Source organism: Neolamprologus brichardi, chromosome 3 (assembly GCF_056152115.1).
Source record: "Neolamprologus brichardi isolate AB-2024 chromosome 3, ASM5615211v1, whole genome shotgun sequence".
Classification (NCBI taxonomy): Eukaryota; Metazoa; Chordata; class Actinopteri; order Cichliformes; family Cichlidae; genus Neolamprologus; species Neolamprologus brichardi.
Genome location: NC_142106.1, coordinates 7,324,549 through 7,349,372, shown reverse-complemented (window position 1 = coordinate 7,349,372; position 24,824 = coordinate 7,324,549). Strand labels below are relative to the sequence as shown.

The 24,824-nt window shown below is 40.8% G+C and overlaps 2 protein-coding genes and 1 long non-coding RNA gene across 3 annotated transcripts in view; 1 reads left to right on the top strand and 2 right to left on the bottom strand.

Annotated features, from left to right (window-relative positions):
• LOC148103302 (polymeric immunoglobulin receptor-like) overlaps positions 1-24,824 on the top strand; it is a 796,664-nt gene that overhangs the window by 187,913 nt on the left and 583,927 nt on the right. The window lies entirely within an intron of this gene.
• Positions 1-24,824, bottom strand: part of LOC118456030 (cell adhesion molecule DSCAM-like) — a 533,233-nt gene that overhangs the window by 216,516 nt on the left and 291,893 nt on the right. The window lies entirely within an intron of this gene.
• On the bottom strand, positions 2,649-3,189 carry LOC148103323 (uncharacterized). The gene is made up of 3 exons (XR_015718667.1): positions 3,090-3,189; positions 2,886-3,003; positions 2,649-2,755 (listed from the first exon to the last, which is right to left on the bottom strand). It is a non-coding gene; the product is annotated as an uncharacterized LOC148103323 (long non-coding RNA).

Below are 24,824 nucleotides of genomic sequence, written 5' to 3'. Positions count from 1 at the left end.
CTTCTCCAATCTGTGTGGTTCGTACCAATTCGTCACACTTCCGTTTGGCTTGTTTGAAGCCCCGGCCATTTTTCAGCACCTCCTGTAGCGATAGCTGCGTCTTCACACTGCATATGCTGTTTCCTACCTGGATGATGTCGTCATTCATAGTGATACCTCGGTGGAGCATGTGCAGTGGTTGGTCACAGTCCCGGATTCCCTGAGGCAGGCAGGGCTGATGGCAAACCCAGAAGAAATGTGTGGTTGGTTGGATGGAGGGAGGTACAGAGTTCTTTGGTACAATTTTGAGACCCCATTTGGAGGCTGATTACACCACAGTGACGTGATGAAGGCTGTCCCAATTTCAAATGCGGCCGGAAATGCGCCCTTCATTTCCCCGGACTTGAAGGATGAGTCAGGTGTATCATTTGTGGCCCAACATATCCCAGAATTCATAGCGAAGCTTTGACTGTGGCTAATTTAAAAACAAAAAAATGGCAGATGGCAGAAGTGTGGTGGCCGAAGAGTAAACTTTTAATTGTAAGTATTGAATTTTTCAACCTCATCAGTTAACGCTGTCCATGCAGATATTATAGATTTGTAAATGATTACCTAACTATCTTGTCAACACAAAGTTCTTTATTGACAGGCAGTGGGGAGAGGGGACACTTGGGCAGTGCATTTACTGCATATGATGTGTTATCAACCTTTTCATCTTTTCTCATTACCCACAGCTACATCCACTTCTGTTGGGCTTAGGCTACTCACTAGGGCTGGGTATCATCACTGATTTAATCGATTTGATTAAATTCAATTTTGACTCAGTAACTGTTTCAAAGTAACTGAGGATAAAACACAGAACAACAGCAAGCTAAGCGTTTTTCAATTTGGCATAATTTTAAAAAAATTATTAAACAGCAAAAATGAAGCTTTCTTTTGGTCGGAGAGGAACAAAAGCTGCAGCTCAGAATCAGTGAGATGTTGACTTCCTGCCCCGACGGCGTGTCCGTGTTCATGTCGTCGGGTGAGAAAGACGACATGTCACTGATGCATCGAGTCCGCGCTTTGTGTTCACGTCTTTGTGTGGAATCTGTTCACCTGCTCTCATTTATTGTTTTAGCTGTTTGGTGGTCATTGAAATAGTTTTGTGAGCTCCCTGCGTTTCTGGCAAAATACATTTATATTTAGAAATCGATTCAGGATTTAATGAATCAATATCCCATTAATTATCGCGTCATTAATCGATACCGACTTGGTATCGCATCAGTATCGGATCCATTCTTGCCTGTTTAGATTCTTTACTTTCATTTCTGCTCTTGTTTGCAATGCTGTGCATTCGGCAAAGACGAAACAGCCAGGTCGCCAGACTCGCTGCTCCCGTGTCAGCGAAGAGCAGGCAGACTTTGCTCCTCCTCCCACCCTATGTGTTTAGATGTTACGCTTTCATGTGACGTGACTTTGGGGGATTGTTAAGTTGTTTACATATTAGTTATATATTCACCAGTTGTTTTTGTTGTTCAGAATTTTAATTGTAATTGTTGTATTATAGTTTCTCAACAGTACTTGTTTCTGTCATGGTCCTCAGTCTGCCGACTCAGTGTTTTGTGTTTCTTTATGCTTTTGTTTATCCTGAGTATTCTGTTATGATTTGCCATTTGTTAGGTTTCTGTTCTGTGCCTACCCTGGTCCCACTTCTGTGTTCTGTCTGTCTATGGTGCCCCACTGTCTGCGTGTGAATCTGTCTGTCTAAGTTCAGTGTCTCGTCTAGTTCTCTGTGTCTGTGAGTTTTCTGTTTTATTCTGAAGGTCCCCATCTCATGTGAGTGAGTTCAGTTTACGTTTCCCCTGTCCCGTCGGCTCTGATTTCTCCCAGGTGTGTTGCCCTCCTGTCTCCCATCCCCTGATTACTGCTGTGTGTGTATTTAAGCCCTCTGTGTTCTCCTGCTTGTTGCCGGTTCGTCTGTGTTCCATGGTGTCCTGTTCCTCATCTGCGGCTCTCTGCCTCTCACCCTGTTTGGTATCATCTCAGGTTTGTTATTTAGTTTTCCCAGTTTAGGTTTCTTTAGTTTATTGTCCTCCCCCATTGCCGGTTTTGCCACTACTCCACTTTGTAAATAAACATCACTAGCATTATCATCTACTGCTTGCATTTTGGGTCCTTTCTCCCTCCAACACCATACGGCTCGCCTCGGCAGCCGTGACTAGTGATGTGCAGATGAAGCTTCATGAAGCACTGAAGCTTTTCATCCAATTGGTTCACCCCAACGCAAAGCTTCATGAAGCTTCATTTGCTCTAGTATGACACCTACTGGACGTAAAAATATTAGTTGGCATGAATTTGAAGAGTGTGGCCTTTTGCACACAGCCTGTAAATGTCAACAACAAAAGGAGCGTGTAAAACATGTATATTGTAGTGATGCAGTATACTGTGTATATTTATGCTGGCAGTATGGAAAATGATTATTTGGAAATGCTTAAAATGGAAATGATCATTTACTGTGAGGTGAGGTGTGGTTGGGGTGTGGACAGTGGTTGTGCTTTTGTAACGTTCAGGTATGGACAGCTACACACTGAGGCTTTGAGCCTCAGTCCTGCCCACATTTTATTCTGTAAAAAGTACATTTTCACTGCTTTTATGACCTTTTTAGTGGGGAGAACATAGCTAGGATTTTATGATTTAACAAATCTTTTAAATCCTTTGTCCTCCACAATGCTAAATGGCTGGGAGTCCTCAATCACCATGCTAACCAGGTCTTCATCTATTTGAGATTGTTCTCCTGAGGAAAAACAACAAAAACAAAGCACAAATATAAATATCACACACGTCACTTATTGCATTGTATAATATTGTTATATCATTTAGTAACATTACTGCATGCTATATTATCATGGCATTTGATGGTTCACCTGGTCTTGCTCCACAATCGATGTTCCCCTTATTCTCATGCAGAGCTCTGTAGTGCCTAAGCATGGATGAGGTGTTGTTGTTATATCCCAGCTCCCTGGCACATAGCAAACACTTCACCTTGTACAAAAGTAAAGACAGCTTAACATATGTTTTATTGCACCATCAGTATTATGAAAATACATCTTCTGTAGAAATTTACATACCTTGTTGGGAGGAATAAAATCAAAATGTTCCCACACAGGGGAGGACATCCTCCTCTTCTTAGCTGGCTCCATTCTCTCCTGACTTTCTCTCCTCACTCTCATAAACCTCCAAACTTGATCCAAACTGTCTCTAACTCTCACTAACCGCAACTCTCCATCAAACACCTACATTTTTGAATGAAGTCTGAGGGTTTATATCGCTGTCATATCTCGCGGCAAAGTTTGAACCGCTTCATGAACCAGTCACGTGGTACAGCCGGGCAGTGAGGCTTCGGACGTCATCATTTTCAGCTCCTCCCATAAATGAAGCAAGCCTCGATACGCGCTTCGCGGAAACGTCCCCTCAATTACTCGACACACGCTTCGAAGCCTCGATACAGAACGTCACATCACTAGCCGTGACACTTTCTTTTAATTTGTTAACTGGTTTGCATGCACTTTTTATTTTTCTAGATTTTTCTAAAAAATAAATTTGAAAAGAATTGATAACTGTAAACCACCACGGCAGACCCAATGGCATTTTCATGCTTCGCAGCATCATTCATTCTTACAAGTCATCCGGCTTGTAAGAATAAAGGCTTTGCACCCCTGATGATCCACCAGGACAAACTCAGCAGTGTGTGGGGAAGAGGAGGAGGAAGAGCCAGCAGCAGCTGACAGATGGAGAGAATAGACAGACTGTTCCCTGTTTGTGAAGGACTGCTAGAAAAGTTTAAAATAATTAATTGTCTGTCCTGAATCAGTCTTATTAGGTAATGTTAAAATAATTTTATCATTCCAGTCTTTTCAGTGTGGGAGAAAGTACTCAGGGCCTTCAAGTTACACACTATGAAAGGCAGCAACAAGTTTAATATTCAGAAACCTAAAGTATGTATCAGCAGCAGAATGGACCTAAAAATAAATGTTTGTTTCAGTTCTATGAAGCTTTGAGTATTTAGCTTTAGTAGTACTGCTGTGTTTGTTGAATAATATTGCTGTAATTGTTTATATGCTTTATATATTTTGAGGTAAGTTGATCTGTAGTTGTTGGAGTGATTTTGGTCAAAGTTGTCATTGTTGTACTTAAATTTGTAAACCTTGTCTTAAACATCAGGTAGATTCCATGTAAAGGTTCTGGTTTCCTTATTTAGTAAGGAATGTTTACTTCCTGCCATTTATGGGTTCGCCTGTGCTTGTATATGGTGGACTGTTAAAGGGGTTAAACCAGCCAAGCTCCAGACACCAAGAACCACCAATGCCTGAGGGAATCAGCCACCGGCTGGGATTGTGGTGAGAGGAGATGGGCCTCCATATCTCGGGGGGCCTGAGATGTTCCCAGAGAGGTGGAGTCTAAGACCTTACCTGACATATAGACACAGACGTACAGACACAAACGTGCATTCCCACCCTCATGCACACATAAACAAATACTGGGCACTCACCCAATGTGGAGATAGACACAAATGGAAAATCTACATCAGGGGCGATTCTAGGATCAGAGCTTCGGGGGTGCTGAGCAACCAGAGAGCTGCCCAACCAGGCAAGATAAACTTTACACGTCACGATGAAACTTCTTCCCTGTCTCTGTTAGTCCCTCCATCCTTAAATATCTCCAGTTGTCTCGAGTTCTCTATAACTGTCTCCTTGGTGCATTTAACCCCTGTTCCTCCCTGTCCTCGTTGTCTGTTGTCTTTTTCTCCATTATCAGTCATCATAATTTTACCATCTCTGTGCAAGTCTGCAAATTTCTTTATTAAATCATAAGATAAATTCATCAAGTCTCTCTGTGCCTGGGTCCTCGTCTCAAAACATGACATCACTGTTTTATACATTTTAACATTTTTACACAATTTAATCCCCACATTTGTGAAAGAAAAACAAAACACTTTTTTGAAAAAATCTGTAACAAAATCATCAAATCTAATAAAGGTTATTTAAATGCTGCAAATAAGAATGGATTGGAATAGACAAAATACATATCCTTACCTTAATTACTGGGAAAGAATAATGAATGATGCTCATAGTGAGTAAGAAGTAAACTGACTGCATTTTTTGGACAGAGATTCACTTTTAATGTGTATGTATAATATAATACATATACATAAAAAAACACCCCCAAAACAGAATAAATTATTACAAAAAAATTATTACAAAATATTAATAAAAATAACTATAATAATGGAGGAAACTTTGCCTGTGGTAGAATGTATAAAATGTATGAAAAAAAATCTTTACTGCAGATACTAATTTTACTAATTTAATAATTTTTTGTTGTAAAATTTATGAGTTTCATGCTTTCATAGTGGTACTTGGGAGAGCTTTACATTTTATCAGGTGGTACACACTTTGTAAATTACAAAGTCTGTGGCACACAATTTACTACAAATTGAAAAAAAAACTACCACAGAATCCTGTCTTGTTCCTGCTGTGGTTGTGATAGTGAGGACAGTTTATTGTTTTAGGGGGAAATGTTATCAAAACAAGTTTCTGATCCGCTCAAAGTTGTTATTTCAGTTCCAAACTTTTTACACACTGTAAAAAGTTTGAGAAACACTGATAAGTGTATGTGTGTTTTTGGAAAACATTTAAAGCTGCAGTACAGAATCTTTTGAAACCAGCTTAAAAATATTTTTAGAATATAAACAGAGCACTCTCTCTTTACAGCTCATCACTCCACCAGGGCACCATTTGGCACTTTCTGATAGTGTGCAAATGTGATGTACGTACTGCGGCAGTCATACAGACAAGTGGACGGTCCAAAAGTTGGCCTACCTATTACTGGCTGAGGTTTTAGAAGAGTTGTGGCTGAACTACATTAAAATATATCATTAATTTTAATCTCCCCAATCAATTATAATGTTATGTTGGAATGTTGTTAAAGACGGTAAAAAATGTTTCAACCCAGTTTTTTTTTTTTTAGCAGATTCTGTATAGCAGCTGTAATATAGTAATATAATATTCTCTTTGTCAGTTTAACAGTTTCTGTTTTGCCTGTCACTGTTCCCTGTCTGTTTTCTTACCTGGTTCTTACTTTTTCCTCACATTCCCCTCTTTCCTCTCTCCCTCTTTGGACTGACAATCATACACAAATAGATTGTATACAATCAGATGAAAAATTACATTCATCCATCCATCCATCCATCCATTCGCTTCCGCTTATCCTTTTCAGGGTCGCGGGGGGCGCTGGAGCCTATCCCAGCTGTCATAGGGCGAGAGGCGGGGTACACCCTGGACAGGTCGCCAGTCTGTCGCAGGGCCAACACACAGAGACAGACAACCATTCGCGCTCACATTCACTCGCACATTCAATTAGGATTTTCCAATTAACCTATCTTTGGACGGCGGGAGGAAGCCGGAGTACCCGGAGGGAACCCACGCAAACACGGGAAGAACATGCAAACTCCACACAGAAAGACCCCGGCCTGATGGTGGAATTGAACTCAGGACCTTCTTGCTGTTTTGCAACAGTGCTAACCACCATGCCACCGTGCTGCCCTTAAAATTACATTAATATAAAAAAATACTATTAAGATCACTAATGAAAAAGTCCTCTCTCAGTGTACTTTCAACCTAAAGGCAAATAAACAAACCACATGAACATCTAATAAAATATATAAATATTGAAACACTGATCCAATATTATTCCTGATTCACAGATCATTTGATTTTACGCTTTGACCTGAATGTGGCTCCTTTTTTTGAAAAAACTCCCTTATATCCCTTATAAACCTGGCTATCTCTCTGTACACAAACACACACACACACACACACACACACACACACACACACACACACACACACACAAACACACACACAACAGGAGTTATAAGGTTAATGGGCATTCAGTCAGTTAGCTAGTTAGTATCCATTTCTAACAGGACAGTGGTAACAACTTTAGTCTACGGACCATTTTAAGTTTTAGATTTTAAATAGGCTGTATACATTTCAATGGGAGCAACAGAACGGTCAAATGTCACTGATTTTACTACAGAGCAGGACGGATTGTAGGGTAGCAAACATTGTGGGAAAACAAGTTTTCAACACTACAGGTTACCTGGGTGTAATGTTTTTCAGCTAAAAAGAAACATGGTCTGACTCCTACCTAACTATATAAAGAGTAACTGAAGGTGAAATGCAACTAATATGTCCTGTTTTAAGCCAGGCACTTACACCTCCGCTCAGCTGCGTCTCAGCCACCATCGCTCTGGCAGAAAGGGGGCTAGAGCTAGAGTAGGGGAGAACTGGAACAAACCATTTTGGGAGGGAGGGGGGTTATCTATACTTTTGTTGTTAAAATGTTACGTCTCAACCAGAGGTGGGTCGAGTATCCAAAAGTTGTACTCAAGTAAGAGTATCATTACTTTAAAATATTATTACTCAAGTAAAAGTGAAAAGTAGTAGTCAAAAAAGTTACTCGAGTAAGAGTAAAAAAGTACTTGGTGAAAAGGCTACTCAAGTACTGAGTAAGTAGCGAGTAACTGTTTGAAATGTCAGATTTATTTTATAAATAAATGCTATCAGACAAACAAAAATAAATAAATATACAAATTTTAGTATTTTCAAAAGGAATATATGTAAAAAGATTCATCAGCATGAACATCAGACAAGTTCAGGTTCTGTCACGACCAGGCAGCCAACACAAGGAAGAGGACTCAGATGTAGACACCACACAGAGGCTCGGAGGAACAGTGTAAAACAAGATTTTATTTTGGCAAAATTACTAAATATGAACTAAAGCTGAGAGGCTAATGAATCTATCCTCTGGAATTGCTCAAACCTAACACTAACACGCGATGCTACAAACTCAGGGGACTAAGAAACTGAAAATTAACCCACACTATGGCAAGCAAGAAACTCAGAGTAACAAGATTCAATATTCAAGTGAGACACTATGAACAAGAGCTGAACTATGAAGTACTAAACTATCCATCCATCTATTCACTGCGCTTATCCTTTTCAGGGTCGTGGAGGGTGCTGGAGCCTATCCCAGCTGTCATAGGGCGAGAGGCGGGGTACAGCCTGGACAGGTCACCAGTTTGTTGCAGGGCCAACACACAGAGACAGACAACCATTTGCGCTCACATTCACACCTATGGGCAATTTAGATTAATCAATCAACCTTTGGACAGTGGGAGGAAGCCGGAGTACCCGGAGAGAACCCACGCAAACACCGGTAGAACATGCAAACTCCACACAGAAAGACCCCGGCCTGATGGTGGAATTGAACTCAGGACCTTCTTGCTGTTCGGCTACAGTGCTAACCACCGTGCTGCCCCTAAACTATACTATAGTACTAAACTATATTAGAGCAATCTCAGTAATTCACTCAATAGTCACAAAACATGAAATTATGAGACAAGAGTCAGACTACGTGTGTTGTAGCAGAGTAGTTGCGGTCTGGGATGCGGGTCCTTCCTGCTGCTGCGAAGCCAGGGGCGGTCTGCTTGTCTCCACCCCAGGGAAAAGGGTAACATCTCCTGGGTCTAGGTGCTGTTTCCCCCTCTGGGGGCGAGGGTACCTGGACCTGGAGTATAGAGTATGTTTGGGGAGTGTGACACTGTGTGTAGAGCAGGGGCGATTTTAGCCCATTTTTGGGGGTGTCTTCAGTGAGAGCCAAAACAAACGAACTCGTGTAACCTGAGGAAACGGTAAGTTTTCTCTAAATATCTTTTTAGCTGTGGTTAGCTGGATGTCAGTCCTTTTTTTTTTGTCCCATTTGGATCTTTAGCCATCAGAATTGTTGTCTTAAGGCCAAGAAAGATGCCAAGCGGATTTATTTTACCAAGTGGATCATCATGGCCTTGCCATATTGGTCCATTTGATTGACCTTTATTATAATTATGTATTTATTTTATTTTCGGTTGCTACAAACAGTAGCCATGTCCAAACAGTACAAAGATGTCTGGCAGGTGGAATAAAACCATGAGCTCAGTTCCTCGGTCTGGCTACATAAAAACTCTGGGATTTTACAGGTCTGGTTAAAAACTGTTGAAAACTGCTCAGCAGTGGAGGAGTTAAAAACGCAACCAAGGCCACGCAGCAGCATGAGGTTTAACTGAGGTACAGGCAAGAGGAACTTCAAACATCACAGGACTGTGGTCAGAAAACACAGCATCACAAATCTCTACATTAAAAACAGAAAAACCATGAGATAAAACAAGATCAAGTGTGTGTGTCCACGTTCATGTGTGGGACTAGTCACACATTGCACCAGATTAAAAGAATCAACAAGGCTTAAAAAGCCCTTTGCCATGGGCATATCAGGACAACACACATGAATATTAAAATCCCCAAAAATAAGAACACAATCATATTTTGGCATGTATTCAGCCAAGAAGTCAACAAAGTCATTCACAAAGTCCTTATTGTATTATGTATTTAATTTTATATGTGATAGAAGTGACAGATTTATAAAGCGAGGCAAATTATTGTGATGTCACAATTGCAGGATGATCTACTAACAGTGTGTTTTAATCTCTCTAAGAAGAAGCCACTTCAGTTCAGTAAAAATCAGCTTTCTGCTGAGAGCAGCACCAATTAGTGGCTCAACAATACAGAGTAAGCTCTTGATTCATGCAAGTGTTTCTCTCTGAAAACAGCAGGGAAATTGGGATAAATAAGAGGAGGCTGAAGGAGAATCAAAATGCTTTTAATATCAGAAATAACTGTTCTGAAAGAAATCACTGAGCACTGTGCAAAGTGTTCTGAGGATTAGGACTCGGGTACAGATTTATCGAGAGGAGAGAGGCATCAGTAAAAAACTGTTTCATCCTTTAAAGCTAAACTCTGTGAACAGCTGACTGTTCGATGTGCTAAAGAACAGAAAACATTATTTACAGTCAGGCATGTAACACAGTAACACTTTTATTTTTTACATATTCAGCAGAGAGAGTTAGCTGTGTCCACTACAAAAAAATAAGCGTAATTCATTTCTGCTTGGTTTCACATAAACTGTATTATTAAGGAAAAATAAGTGGGGCTCACCTCAAAACAATCAGTATAAGGACTGACTGGAGAGTTTTAGGACAGAGCCAAACTTTTGGAACTGAAATAACAACTTTGAGCGGATCAGAAACTTGTTTTGATAACATTTCCCCCTAAAAATATAAACTGTCCTCACTATCACAACCACAGCAGGAACAAGACAGGATTCTGTGGTAGATTTTTTGCAATTTGTAGTAAATTGTGTAACACAGACTTTGTAATTTACATTTGTGTCACTCATTTAAATCTTATTCTCCTGAAAGTGAAACTCTTACATGTCAAAACTTCAGTCACAAACTGACACTGAGTCTCTTCAGTAAATCCAGCAGCTTTTTAACATCAAAAGACGTCTTTGAGCTGCTGCAGATGTTAGTAAATCTGACCCTAAAGGTTCCTTCTTCTTTAAAATTCAAACTTTGTAATGAAAGGATATTTTTAACAGGCTGTTCTCGTTTATATGACCTCCACAAAACGACAGGGTTAGAACACATTGTGACGAAGTAAGATGTTTGTTTTGTAGTCCATCTTCTGCACAATGTAGTTTCAACAGGCGGACATCCGGCGTCACATTGTTACAGAGAGACGAGTGTAAGGCTGTTCCAATTCTCAGCACCGCTCCTCTCTTTTCCTGAGTCCTTAGCAAATCTCCTCCCCACGATGACGTTTTCATCGAGGCCAAGGAAAAGAGTTTAGGAAAAGGAGATAGGCGCTACTTTTGAAATAACACCCCACTTGGTTACCTTCTGAAGCTCGGTCACGTGACCGCGCAGCAACAAATCACAGCAGAGCCGGAATAGGAGGCGGAGCAAAGTGTCTGTGCAGGAGAGGAGAGTAGCGCAGAGAGAGCTGCTTTTTCATGAAACGGGAGTAAAGTAGTAAACTTACAGGAACATATACCACTACCAACGTTTGGATTAATATCTGCATCGATCTACACACCCTTGTCTCCTGGATTGTAGCTGAGATCAGCGTGAACCACGTGGGTCTCTGCTCCCTGATCTGTTTCCTGTGTTTGGAAAGACTTCCAGCTTCATCACGGTTCTTCTCTCGGTTTGTGGGCTCGTCTAAAGGTAAGCATCGAGCTAAATTTAATGTGGGTTCAGTTTATGCTGAGTTTAGCTCTGTTGAGAATAATAGATTGTTTGGTATACACTGGAGTTAGACAGACTGTAGAGTTTGTGATTGCTTGCAACATCATAATATGGCGGTTGCTAGGGGGAAAGAATACATAAAGAAAAATAGTCTTGGAATATGAACAAAAGGATGGGGTGCAGGCAGGGCTCTAGAGTGTGACCAAATTGGTCGCAAATGCGACCAAATTTTTCAATTGTCCGACTAAAAATATATTTGGTCGCACCACAACAACAACAAAAAATCTCTGCAACTCTCCCTGTTGTCAACAACAGACACACGTTATGCCTCTATCGTGGACTAAACCAATCAGAGATAGTCAGGGGCGGGACCTCTCTGATTGGCCGTGGTCCAGTTGAAAGTGCAGGTGGAGAGAGGGAGGTGAGTAGTTTGAATAAAGCGATATCGACTCATTAAATCCTGAATTGACTTTTAAATATAAATGTGTTTTGCCAGAAACGCCAGATTCTCAGATTAAAGCTCACAAAACTATTTCAACAACCACCAAACATTAAGTGAGAGCAGGATTCCACACAAAGATGTAAACACACACTCGACGCATCAGAATCAGCTTTGTCTCTTCGGTCAAAGGAGCTTGCAAAGAAAAGCGTCTGGACTTCTATAAGTTGCTTGAAGACGTTTCACCTCTCATCCGAGAAGCTTCTTCAGTTCTTTGTCTTTCTCGGCTTTCTCGTCGGGTGAGAAAGCCGTCGGGTCAGCTCTGTGTTTATGTCTCCAACCAAAATTGACCGAGCCAGCAGCAAAAGAAGCAGCAAACTACGCTTCACATTTGATAAATGTCATCATGAATTCCCTCTGACCTTTGCTGTTTTGCTTCCACCACGATAAAAAGCACACTTCATGCACAGCTCTCTCTCTCTCTCTCTCTCTCTCTCTCTCAAGGGCGTAGATTTGGCATGGATGGAAGGGACATGTCCCCACCAATATCCAGCGATTATTGAATTGTCCCCACCAATAATTTGATCTCTTCGAGTAAAGAAAAACAAACCGATAGAAAGGAAAAAACGATCTGTCAACGTCTCATTCACCCAGCGGTGCAGAAAAAGTTAAATTACGTTCTCTACTGGAGTCCTACCTCATGTGACAAATATGGCATTGGCCATATTTGTCACAACATGAAAGGCTCCCTGTGCCTTTCATGTTGTGCCTTTCACAACATGAAAGGCACAACATGAAAGGCACAGGGAGCCTTTCATGTTGTGAAAGGCTCCCTGTGCCTTTCAGGCAGCTCTGTTTAGTTTTAGCAGCGGCAAGCCTGCGCTGCGAGGAGGAGAGGAGGACGGCAGCAACAAGGAAGAACCTGGATATAAGAAAGTATTTTTCAAAGAAACCTGTAAGTCACCTAAAGCCAAGTTCACTCATAAAATGTGTCCGTCATAATAACGTTACAGGCTATGCTAGGCTTTGGCCCGCATCAGTCTAAAATTGTATGTAACCATGAATAACGTGTTTTGTAAACTAACTGCACAACAGGCAGCACTATTAGTTCTCTCAGTCTCAGAGCAGCATTTCTAATTTTGATTGAAACTGTCAGAGAAAACGGCAGCCTCGAGCAAGTCAGGATATTAGTTTACAGAGGCTGTTAAAATTGTATGTCTAACGTTAAATGTTGGTGACACAATAATTTCATCCTAATGGCACTGACATATTCATAGGGTTAATTTTTGAGACAAATATCATGAGGTAGTCATGATTTTGCAAATATTCCACCTTGTAGTGCAGTTTGCACAAATTGTTTTAAAAAGGCACTCACCCTACAAACATTACTGATGAGTCAAGATCTGCACAAATTTACAGAAACACTGAAGCAGCTGCACATTTTATTCTTATTGTCATGTATTTCCTATTTGTCAGGTGACAGTGACGCTCTGCCATGTTGTAGCTCGGACAGAGGTGAGGAGGCGAGGTCACGGGTGACTGACTGATGATTTGGTGCTATAGATTAACTAGTATTTATTATCATGACAATTGTTAGGCTGCTGATGTAAATTGATTCATTAGTGTATATTTGACAAAGAATCTGAATTGACAGGTCTCACTTTTTATATGGCACGAATCAATGTGGTATTTTATCAGGTAGCAATATGTCCTAGTGCAGTCAGAGGGGAAGAGCCAGGGCCAAAGGTGACGCACATCAGGCACATAATAATAATTTTAATCTGAGGATAAAACACATGTACTGGGACTGAAAGAAGCGTTAGTGCTCTCAGAAGACTAAAAAGATGGGTAAGGTTAACAATGACTCAAATGAGATTAAACAATGCTGCTGTGTGCCATGTCCACCAGGAGAAACTGGACAGTATAGATGTAAAACAAATATGCCAGCAGTTTATCTCAGTTAACAAGAGGAGAAGGCATGTGTTTGGCTCCTTCACATAGTGGACATTGAGCTGTTGTGTGGGTCACCAGTAGCCCATGTCTGTTGCTGTAACAGTAGTTCATGTTGAGAATAAAACATCCCAGCTCACTGATTTGATCAGGGCAACAGTGTGGCTAAAATGTTGCATCATTTTGCTGAGAGATCTTTCACTTTGTGATAATCTTAGATGAGTAGTTTTATGGACAAAAACCACCAGGTCGTTCAGTTTTCCCTTAGTGCTAATATATAAGAGATGTTGGTGTACTATAACTGAAGTAATGTTGTTAAGTCCTTAAAGTCATATTCTTTTATTTTCATTGACTGTATTTGAAGCTATCTATAATGAAACGGTGTGGCTCTATGCCCCCCGCCCCTTGGGGGGGCACAGAGCCAAAGACTAGAAAATATGGTGAAGCAAATCTTCCCTTTGGCTTCACTTGCACAAGTGCCAAGGTAGGTCTCCCCTGCAGAATTGGTCTTTCCTTCGTCGGGAGCAAACGCACGGACAAACAGTATCCCACAGTTGTTTATGTTTTTAAACCCTCCTCATAGAAAGTACATCTAGACTTTAGGATAGGTTGCTCCACTTGCTGTGTTGAAATAAGATCAAATTTCATTTTGAGGGTCTGACGTTCTTTAAGGATGCTTTCTGATGGTAAGTGACTGTAGTTTATATCTAGCTGCAAAATATCATCTAATAGCTGTTTCAAGTGCTCAGTGTCAGCTTTTTTTCTTGCTGCTGAAAATGAGATAATTTGGCCCCGAAGATAGGCTTTCAGTGACTCCCATATGACTGAAAAAGACATCCCAGGGGTCTGGTTTCGTTCAAGAAAGTCTCTAATCTCAGATTTTCAAAAAATTCGTGAATGCTTCGTTAGAGAGTAAAAGAGGATTAAAACTCCAGGCACAGTATATGCGATTGGCACCAGGGATGTGCATTCTCATCACTAAGGGAGCATGGTCTTAAATAACAATAGATTGATAATCGCAAGTTTCTACCAGTGGAAGAGCATGTTTATCAATAAAAAAAATAATCTATCCGAGAGAATGTTTTGTGGACAGGAGAGTAGTAGGAGTATGCTCTTGATGAAAGCGCCAAATGTCAACAACGCCGTGGGATTGGAGAAAGCATGTAATAATTTCAGTCAGGAGGGGAACTTCACCTGGCAGTTTAACTTGGTAAGATGATCCAGAGAAGGATCCAGAAACTCCTTACTCTCGCCCCTAAAAGATATGCGCAGTATCTCTGGAAACATTATTCCGTAGCGGACATCTTGACACCCTCAAAGCAGGTTTCTCACGTCGTTAAAAGTGGAGCCAGCTTTGTCAATGCTCGCAGTGTAATCAGGGAAGATGGCCACAGGGTTCCCCTTGTATTGCAACTGACCCCGCTCCCGGGCCTGCCGTAGCACATTGACGCACTCTTGGTAGTAATGGAGTTTGGCGATCATAACTTGAGGTTTCCCGTTAGATCTTCTGGGAGCAAGGTCTCTATGTGAGCGGTCCACCAGGATTCCTTTATCCAGTTGCAGAACATCTTTCAATAGAGTAGAAACTGAGCTGGTCGAGCTGGAACCGGCATCCTCCACAACAGCCACAATACGAATATTGCACCTCCGCATTCTTGACTCCATATCTCCATTCTTTTCTTTTAAGCTAGCCAGCTCAGTCTGTAATCCTGCAGCCGTCTCTTGGAGGCTGACAACCTTGTCCGACCATGATGATAAACCCTCTTTCAGGTCGCTAGTACCGGACTTGACGTTGTTAATTTCTGAGCGGACTGCTGCTGTGTTGTTAGCTATCTCCGTCTTAACTTCTCTTAGTTTGTACTTGAGGGAGTCGAAATCCTCTGCAAGCGGACTTGTCAGTTCTGACCTGATAATCGTGGAGATATCATCCTTCAGAGAGGAGAGGATGTCCGATTTCAGACCTTCATACTCCATCGCGATTCCTGACTGTGAGCTAGGCGACGAGCTCCCACTTGCTTAAGTGTAAGGCCCCTCGGGCCGGTATACTTATATTTTCAGAGTTTAGATGCCATTCCGGTTGTAACCACTAGTCCATTTTTCCCCGTTGGTCACAGGTGTTATGGGAAGTGATAGTTCATTTAAATTAGCCTTTAAAAGGGGCTTGGAATTGTTAAAATATAAGCTAGACAGGCGTGAGCCCATTCATTCACCAGCCACACACATTTCACACAACCCTAATGTCCTATTAGATAATAGGTTTATTCCCATATAACCAGGTGTATGTCATGGTAAAGTCTCCCTCACACATTTGAATTTGAATGTATTTGTTTAAAAGAGACAGTGCAGTTTGACATAGTCCAAGTACAAAACATGAAACTGATGTAACGGACGTAAGTTTATAGCTATTACTAATTTTCAACAATTGTCCCTTGTTGGGCTTACAATCAAAATAAATACATTTTACCATAAATATAAGAAAACACAAATGATTAAAACTCTTAAAACTAAGTAGATTATATTTCTCTAAAAGTGACAATGATGCCAGGGCTGCACAATTTTGCATAAAATGAAAATCACGATTTTTTTGCTTAGAATTGAGATCACGATTCTCTTACGATTTTCTTTTCCAATATAAATATTTATTGCACTTATTAACTGCACATCAACTTCCTAACAGTTGAGACTGAACATAAAAAAAATTAATGTCTCAATTGTCTACTCTTACTTACAAAACCTTAAAATACTTCTAACAGTAACATTTTAAACAGTATTCTTTCCGTGTGTAAGGTGATGAGAGAGGTACGTATTAGGTATGTTTCTTAAAATTTAAACCGCAATTATTAACAAAATATAACGCTTAGTTTGGCTGGACCATAAGTCTGTCATTGCCGTGAAATGTTGTACTGCTTGTAATTCCGTCTCCACCCTTGCCCGACGTGTATAGAACAGGTAGTGCAACATTTGAAAAATAGTTGCAGGACGGCACTGTGTAGCATTTGTCTAGGGTGTTGATCATTTTCCTAAATCCCTCGTTTTGCACAGTGTTGATGGGAGCCATATCTTTGGTCAGGTGATAAGTGATAGCCTCCGTAATTTCTTTGTGCCTGGGGGAGTTTGACTTGTATGGGGAAGTGCTGTATAAGGTTCCCGTTATTGATGTGTGGGTGGTTGACCGGAACGGATTTTCTCCTGTCACTTTCTTGGCCTTTACAGCTTCGTCATATTGCACTTTACGGTGACGTTTAAGGTGGTTATACAAATTCGTAGTGATAGCTTGCGGTGCTGCTACTATGGCAAAACACAGCTTGCAAATTATATCTTTTTGACTCTCATCATCTTCTTTGAAACCAAAAAACTTCCACACGTAGGAATGAGTACCTTTTCTTGGAATTAATGTTACAGTGGGGTTGTCATTCTCACCACCATCAGCGAGCTTTTCCTCTGCACTTATTGTGGTTTCTCCCCTCCGGCAGTTTCTCTCACGTGCTCTCCGTTGTTTTTTCCCCTTCCAGCTGGCTTCTGTATCACGTGGTATGAGGCTCCGCCCTTGTCATTTGTTGAGCAAGACGAGTGAGCGCTTGTTTTCATGCAGATAGGGGCTGTGTCCGAATTCAGGAGAAGGATGCTTAAAATGCCGTATTTCGATACAATGACGTCACGGAGATGCGACGAGTGTTGTCCGAATTCAAAGAGTACTCAAATTGTGGTGACAAATGCATCCTACTTTTCCCCAAATTTTAAGGATGGGTCTGATGTATCCTTCGTGTCCTTTTATATCCCAGGATTCATTGCGGGTCATAGAGGAGATTTCTTTAAGAACCTTTTCTTGGAATTAATGTTACAGTGGGGTTGTCATTCTCACCGCCCACAGCGAGCTTTTCCTCTGCACTCATTGTGTAGGCAGGCAGTTTCTCTCACGTGCTCTCCGTTGTTTTTTCCCTGCCAGCTGGCTTCTGTATCACGTGGTATAAGGCTCTGCCCTTGTCATTTGTTGAGCATGAAGAGTGAGCGCTTGTTTTCATGCAGATTATGTCCCGGATCAAAACGCGGTACAATCGTCATCTTTTTTTCCTTTTTTTTTTTTCCTTACATCATTGTCATTTGGAAATGAGATCGCACATAAGTATGAATTGAGATTGCGATTTTCTAGCATTTAATTGTGAAGCCCTAAATAATGCCATCGAACAGATTTGACATACGACACAGACTTTCAAAATAAAACAGGAAACATGAGAAGCAGACATGACATTACAAACTTGATAACATAAGACACGCAGCATGAAACACAAAGGGTGAGGAAAACTTAAATACAGGGGAAGAAAATAAAAGAGAAATCTAATAACCAAATGAACTTTGCTAACCTAAAGAACTTAAACATAAACCATAAACCATAAACATCAAAAATGAACTAGAACTCAAAACACTGGTTCAAAAGACCCAGGAACGTGACAAATGCATAAATAACTGAGCTGCTGAAGTAGGTATATAGTGCTGAATTAACTCAAAACAATTCAGATTAGCCTTGACCATCTTAGCAATCTTCTTTACATGCTTGTCCAATTTAAGACCTAAATCAAAAATTATTCCTAAAAACTTAAAATCTTTGGCCTTCTTCGTTCCTTACTTGGATTTTAAACTCATCGTTTATCTGATCATCAGGAACAAGAAACTAAGAATCTGTTAGTCTCACTCATTTAAACCCTCTGCTTTATTCTGTTCACCCTGCTATCATTCAATCATCTTTCCTAATATAATATTATTCCACTAGTTCATATATCACTTCTCATCTTACTAAGTGAACCGAACAAGATGATAAAATCAGAAACACAGGCTTAAAATACCATCTGGTATTCATGAGCTTCATTGCATGTATGTGTATGTGTTAGTGGGATTAAAACATTCTGTGCTTATGTATGTCATTTTAATTACTTTACCTCTTTTTCTGAAACAAATCTCTGTTTACTACACCTTCTTGTTTCAGAAACATCTAAAGAAGAAAGTCTCTATTGTAGTCAGGCACAGCTAAATTCTGCTTGTGAGTTAACCTAGCCAACCACACTGTGTGTTGTTAACGCCTTCAACATGTACCCCCTCGTGATGTGTGCCACTTCCTCTATGTCCTCTATTTGTACCACCATATGGAGAACCACACATCGAAATACAGAATTCTTAGATGCTTAGATGATGAATTGTAGAATAAATCCTCCATTTGTAAAATAAATTTAGAATTCCACATTAACAAAGTGAGTTTCAAAATGTTTCGAAATTACCATCCTAGGGGAGCTAGGATGGTAATGAGGTGCTTGAAATGTTGTAGGTGGCTGAGTTTAAACTGCTACCATTGAGATTGATCGGGACTCCATCTTTGTGGATCTATGGAAGTCCATATATACAGGGTGTAGCATCCCCTGGGTAAAGGCGGTGATATGCAGGGGGTCAGGGGTTTGTCCCTTTCAAGTTCTTGTAGGCAACTGATGACTTTCTTTTTGTAGTTGCTTCTGGGGTTTCACCTTGAAGCTTCATAGGTATTGTTGTCACTGAGGAGTTTAGTCATGTTTATTTGCTCTGCTTCTTTTTGTCAGGGATAAAATACATATATATACACTTTTTGTGTCCCAGCTGAGTAACAGGAGGAGAAGAGTGGTGGTGCAGCAGAGGAACAATTTCAGCCATTTGGACTCTGCTCAGCCACTACAGAGGAAACAATGACTTCAACACAAAAGGTGAGAAAAACATCACAGTTACACTGTTATTGAAACTGCGTGCACAGCTGGTTGGTTTTTCAAAACCCGTTAACAGCAGCTTTATCTTTTCCATCCTGGGCTCCTCATTATATACAGAATCTACATTCACAACCAAAAACCACAGAAGTTACAAGAAAATACAAAGATCATATTTTCTCTACACACATTGAAATAACAATATCATCAGTTGAACTCAAATTTTTTTCTGAAGTAAAAGAGTTTCTCTGCTGATCGATATTTCTTCAATAATGCCATTTTCAATACAACTCTCATTGTAATGTGATTGTGATGGACCGAGCAGTGAAGGAAACTTAGGCACAGGTTAAAGTCCAAAAAATTGATTTTTTTTATTTAACCCAAAAAAACATAATTGGTTAAATATTGCAAAAAGAATCAAAATCTTGGGCCCATAAAAGAGGTCAAAATAACAAAACTCTACTCAAAGTTGACAACAGTACTGATAACTCAAACAAACTGACCTAACTTAACGAGACAAAGGGGAAATCAAAGGGCTGATCAGTCCACAAAAACAGGAGAAGGGGTAAAGCACACAAAACCTAACTAAACCTAACATAATGAACTCCAATTCCCCCAATGGTCCTGAGTTATGGCATGAACCAATTTGCAGTCTTCCTTTAAAGTTCGCTCTGCCCCTTTTCCACCTCTTGGCTCCTTAATCAAGGGACTGGAACAGCTGCAACTAAGGTAACTCAGAAAACAAAAGATTAATCATATATAACAGTGTAAACTAAAATGTGCGCACTTATTTTAGAATGCAGTGTTATGTGGATATGTGAATTAACTCTAAACCAAAACCAGTTATTTATTGTCCTGTAAATTAATTCCTATATTTAAAGAAAGACAAATGTGAATGCAATGTTACTTATAAGCCTCTACACTAACATGGTGGGTATTACCACTGTGTGGCTGTAAGTGCAGCCATCACAGTGATACTATCACCAGAAGGTGGTGGAAACACACCAACAATGTGTTCTCACATTGAATTCCACCAATGGAGGGAGTTTCAGTTTGTTCCACGACTGCATTTCACTCACTGCCTCTGTTTGTATCTCTGTCCCTGCAGGACCAACATGGAGCAAGAAGTCAGCGCTCTCAGGAGGCCGACAAACCTCACAGAAGAAAGGGAGAGAAAACCTACAACTGTGACCTGTGTGGAAAGTCTTTTACCCTGGCACAAAGCCTAAAAAAACACAAAGTCATCCACAGTGGAGTTAAACCTTACAGCTGTGAGTTGTGTGGAAAGTCTTTTACCCAGGCTGGACACTTAAAAACTCACCAACTCATCCACAGTGGAGTTAAAGCGTACAGCTGTAACTTGTGTGGAAAGTCTTTTGCCCAGGCTGGAAACTTAAAAACACACCAACTCATCCACAGTGGATTTAAAGCGTACAACTGTGACCTGTGTGGAAAATCTTTTACCCTGGCTCAAAGCCTAAAAAAACACCAAGTCATCCACAGTGGAGTTAAACCTTACAGCTGTGACTTGTGTGGAAAGTCTTTTACCCTTGCTGGACACTTAAAAACCCACCAACTCATCCACATTGGATTTAAAGCATACAACTGTGACCTGTGTGGAAAGTCTTTTACCCTGGCTCAAAGCCTAAAAAAACACCAAGTCATCCACAGTGGAGTTAAAGCTTACAGCTGTGAGTTGTGTGGAAAGTCTTTTACCCAGGCCGGAGACTTAAAAACTCACCAACTCATCCACATTGGATTTAAAGCGTACAACTGTGACCTGTGTGGAAAGTCTTTTACCCTGGCTGGAAACTTAAAAACTCACCAACTCATCCACATTGGATTTAAAGCATACAACTGTGACCTGTGTGGAAAGTCTTTTACCCTGGCTCAAAGCCTAAAAAAACACCAACTCATCCACAGTGGAGTTAAAGCTTACAGCTGTGAGTTGTGTGGAAAGTCTTTTACTCAGGCTGGACACTTAAAAACTCACCAACTCATCCACAGTGGAGTTAAAGCATACAGTTGTGACTTGTGTGGAAAGTCTTTTACCCAGGCTGGAGACTTAAAAACTCACCAACTTATCCACAGTGGAGTTAAAGCGTACAGTTGTGACTTGTGTGGAAAGTCTTTTACCCTGGCTCGAAGCCTAAAAACACACCAAGTCATCCACAGTGGATTTAAAGCGTACCACTGTGACCTGTGTGGAAAATCTTTTACCCTGGCTCAAAGCCTAAGAAGACACCAAGTCATCCACAGTGGAGTTAAAGCTTACAGCTGTGACTTGTGTGGAAAGTCTTTTACCCAGGCTGCACACTTAAAAAAACACCAAATCATCCACAGTGGATTTAAAGCACACAGCTGTGAGTTGTGTGGAAAGGCTTTTGCTCTAAATAGCGACTTACAGAGACATCTAATTACCCAGTCTGGAATTAAGGCGTACAGCTGCGACTTTTGTGGAAAAAGTTTCAGCGACAAACGGTACCGAAATATTCACCTACGGATTCACACTGGAAATGATGTTTCCTGCTGTGATCAGTGTGGGAAACTGTTTGCAACAGGTGCAAAGTTACGACGACACATGTTTAGCCACACTGAGGAGAGACCTTATAAATGTGACCTGTGTGAGAAGACTTTTAAATCTCCACATCAGCTGAATAAACACCAACAGATCCACACCAGAAAGTAATTCTACAACAGCAGTTACTGTAAGCTATGTATTTAGTTTTATCTTGTAATTGTAACGTGATTATTTGGAACAAGTCTGATCAGTAAACTTATGGAGTTATACTGAATGAACTGTTTGGAAAAATGAAGACTCATTTTCTCTCAGTAAGCTGAGTGTTGTAATGTAAACAGTAAAATGTAATTGGACGTTGGCAGAGATGCTCTTTATTTCAGGCGACGTTCAGGATAAAAACGTTGAAGGAATTCCCCGACTTACAATGTCTTTGTTTAGAAGCAGAGCGACGCACATGGATCCATTTCTCAACCCTGTCGTCACTGTGGTGGTGGGAAAGAGTTTCTCTGTGACCTTTGTAGAAAAACTTCCAATCATCATCGGGACCAAAAACCACATCAACATAGCCACACTGGAGACAAAATGAACTACTGCAAAGAATGTGGGAGAGGCTTCCACACACCAAGTACATTAAAAATACATGAACTCTTTCACAGTGGGGTCAAAAAGCACATCTGTGACCAGTGTGGGTCATCCTTCACCACTGCACGTGAGCTTAAAGAAAAAGCATAAGCAAATCCACACAGGAGAGACACCATACAAGTGCAGACACTGTGACAAAGGTTTCTCACAATCAGGTCATCATAACAAACATGAACGTACACACATGGAAGTGAACTTCAGCTGTGACCAGTGTGACAAGAGCTTCAGGAATCTCAGTTCATACTCTGAACACAAACGATTCCACACTGTAAATAAACTGTTTCACTGTTACCAATGTGCAAAAACCTTCACTTCATTATCTGCACTGTCCAAACATCAGCCTGATCATGCAGGACTGAAATCATTGGATCACAATGAATCTGAAGAGAGAGAAAGATCCTCTTCTGGTTTCAGGGTCAGACTTAAAAACCTTGAGATCAGGCTCCACAGAGTTCAGATGGAATCTCCTGTAAAGAGTGTCAGCTGATGTCACACTTGGATCTGATGAGGTAGCTCTGATTTCTGGAGCTGCAGTGAATAATCCTGAATGTTACATTTAGGAAGCTGCATGTCTAGATATGTATATCAAGTTTATGTATTTTCTTTTGAGGGATTTTAATTCTTTAAAATGTTATCTCTGTTACATTTTATTCTTTGTTCCCTTAGGACACAGTAGTGTTTAGTAGTTGTATTCATTTTATGTGTTACCTCAGTTAAATTTCAATCCTTCATTCATATTTAATCTTTTGCTGTTGTAAAATCTTCTCTTAAATCATTTTCTCCCAAAACTACAAATTTTCACAGCAGTTGCTCTTAAAACTTCCAAAATGAATTAAATCTGTCCACCAGCTTTGAAACAACACCTGCTGTGACTTTATGTCCAGAAAAAAGAAACTCAAGCTAAACTGGTTTTGGGCTGTACTTCCATGTAATACCAGTTTGTACCAGAAGATGAAGCAGTGAGTCAGTGTAACATTTATTTAATTAGGAAAAGAACACATTCGTATTCACAGTGGCAGCAAAGAAATGTTGAAAGTTAAAAACAGCAGCACACATCAGGACCATTTTAAGCATCACAGGTGATTACTTTTACTTAATTCAAATTCCTTCAAATTTTTGGCTCCTCCTTTCACTTTAGTGTATTTACTGTATGAACTCGGTGTAAAGTTTGTCTGATTAAACAGTTTGGTGTGAAAAATGAAGAAATGGTCTCAGAACAAGTAGTTTGAGCCATGATGAACCTCATCAGTTAACGCTGTCCATGCAGATATCATAGATTTGTAAATGATTACCTAACAATCTTGTCAACACACACTTAACTTTACAAGGACAAGCTCATGATGATTAATGCAGGGAATCAGCCACCGTCAGGGAGTGTGGTGAGAGGAGATGGGCCTCCATATCTCGGGGGGCCTGAGATGATCCCAGAGAGGTGTAGTCTAAGACCTGACCTGACATATAGACACAGACGTAGAGACACAAACGTGCATTCCCACCCTCATGCACACAAACAAATACTGGGCACTCACCCAATGTGGAGACAGACACTAATGGACACTCTACACACAGTGTCACACTCCCCAAACATATTCTATACTCCAGGTCCAGGTACCCTAGCCCCCAGAGGGGGAAACAGCACCTTGACCCAGGAGATGTTACCCTTTTCCCTGGTGTGGAGACAAGCAGATCGCCCATGGCGTCACAGCAGCAGGGAGGACTCGCATCCCAGACCTCAACTACTCTGCTACAACACACATAGTCTGACTCTTGTCTCATAATTTCGTTTTTTGTCACTATTGAGTGAATTACTGAGATTGCTCTAATATAGTTTAGTGCTATAGTATAGTTTAGGGGCAGCACGGTGGTTAGCACTGTTGCCAAACAGCAAGAAGGTCCTGAGTTCAATTCATCAGGCCGGGGTCTTTCTGTGTGGAGTTTGCATGTTCTACTGGTGTTTGTGTGGGTTCTCTCCGGGTACTCCGGCTTCCTCCCACAGTCCAAAGGTTGATTGATTAATCTAAACTGCCCATAGATGTGAATGTGAGCGCGAATGGTTGTCTGTCTCTATGTGTTAGCCCTGCGTCAAACTGGTGACCTGTCCAGGCTGTACCCCGCCTCTCGCCCTATGAAAGCTGGGATAGGCTCCAGCACCCTCCACGACCCTGAAAAGGATAAGCGGAAGCGAATAGATGGATGGATGGATAGTTTAGTACTTCTTAGTTCAGCTGTTGTTCACAGTGTCCCACTTGAATATTGAATCTTGTTACTCTGAGTCTCTTGCTTGCCATAGTGTGGGTTAATTTTCAGTTTTTTAGTCCCCTGAGTTTGTAGCATCGTGTGTTAGTTTATGGGTTTGAGCAATTCCAGAGGGTAGATTAATTTGCCTCTCACCTTTAGTTCATATTTAGT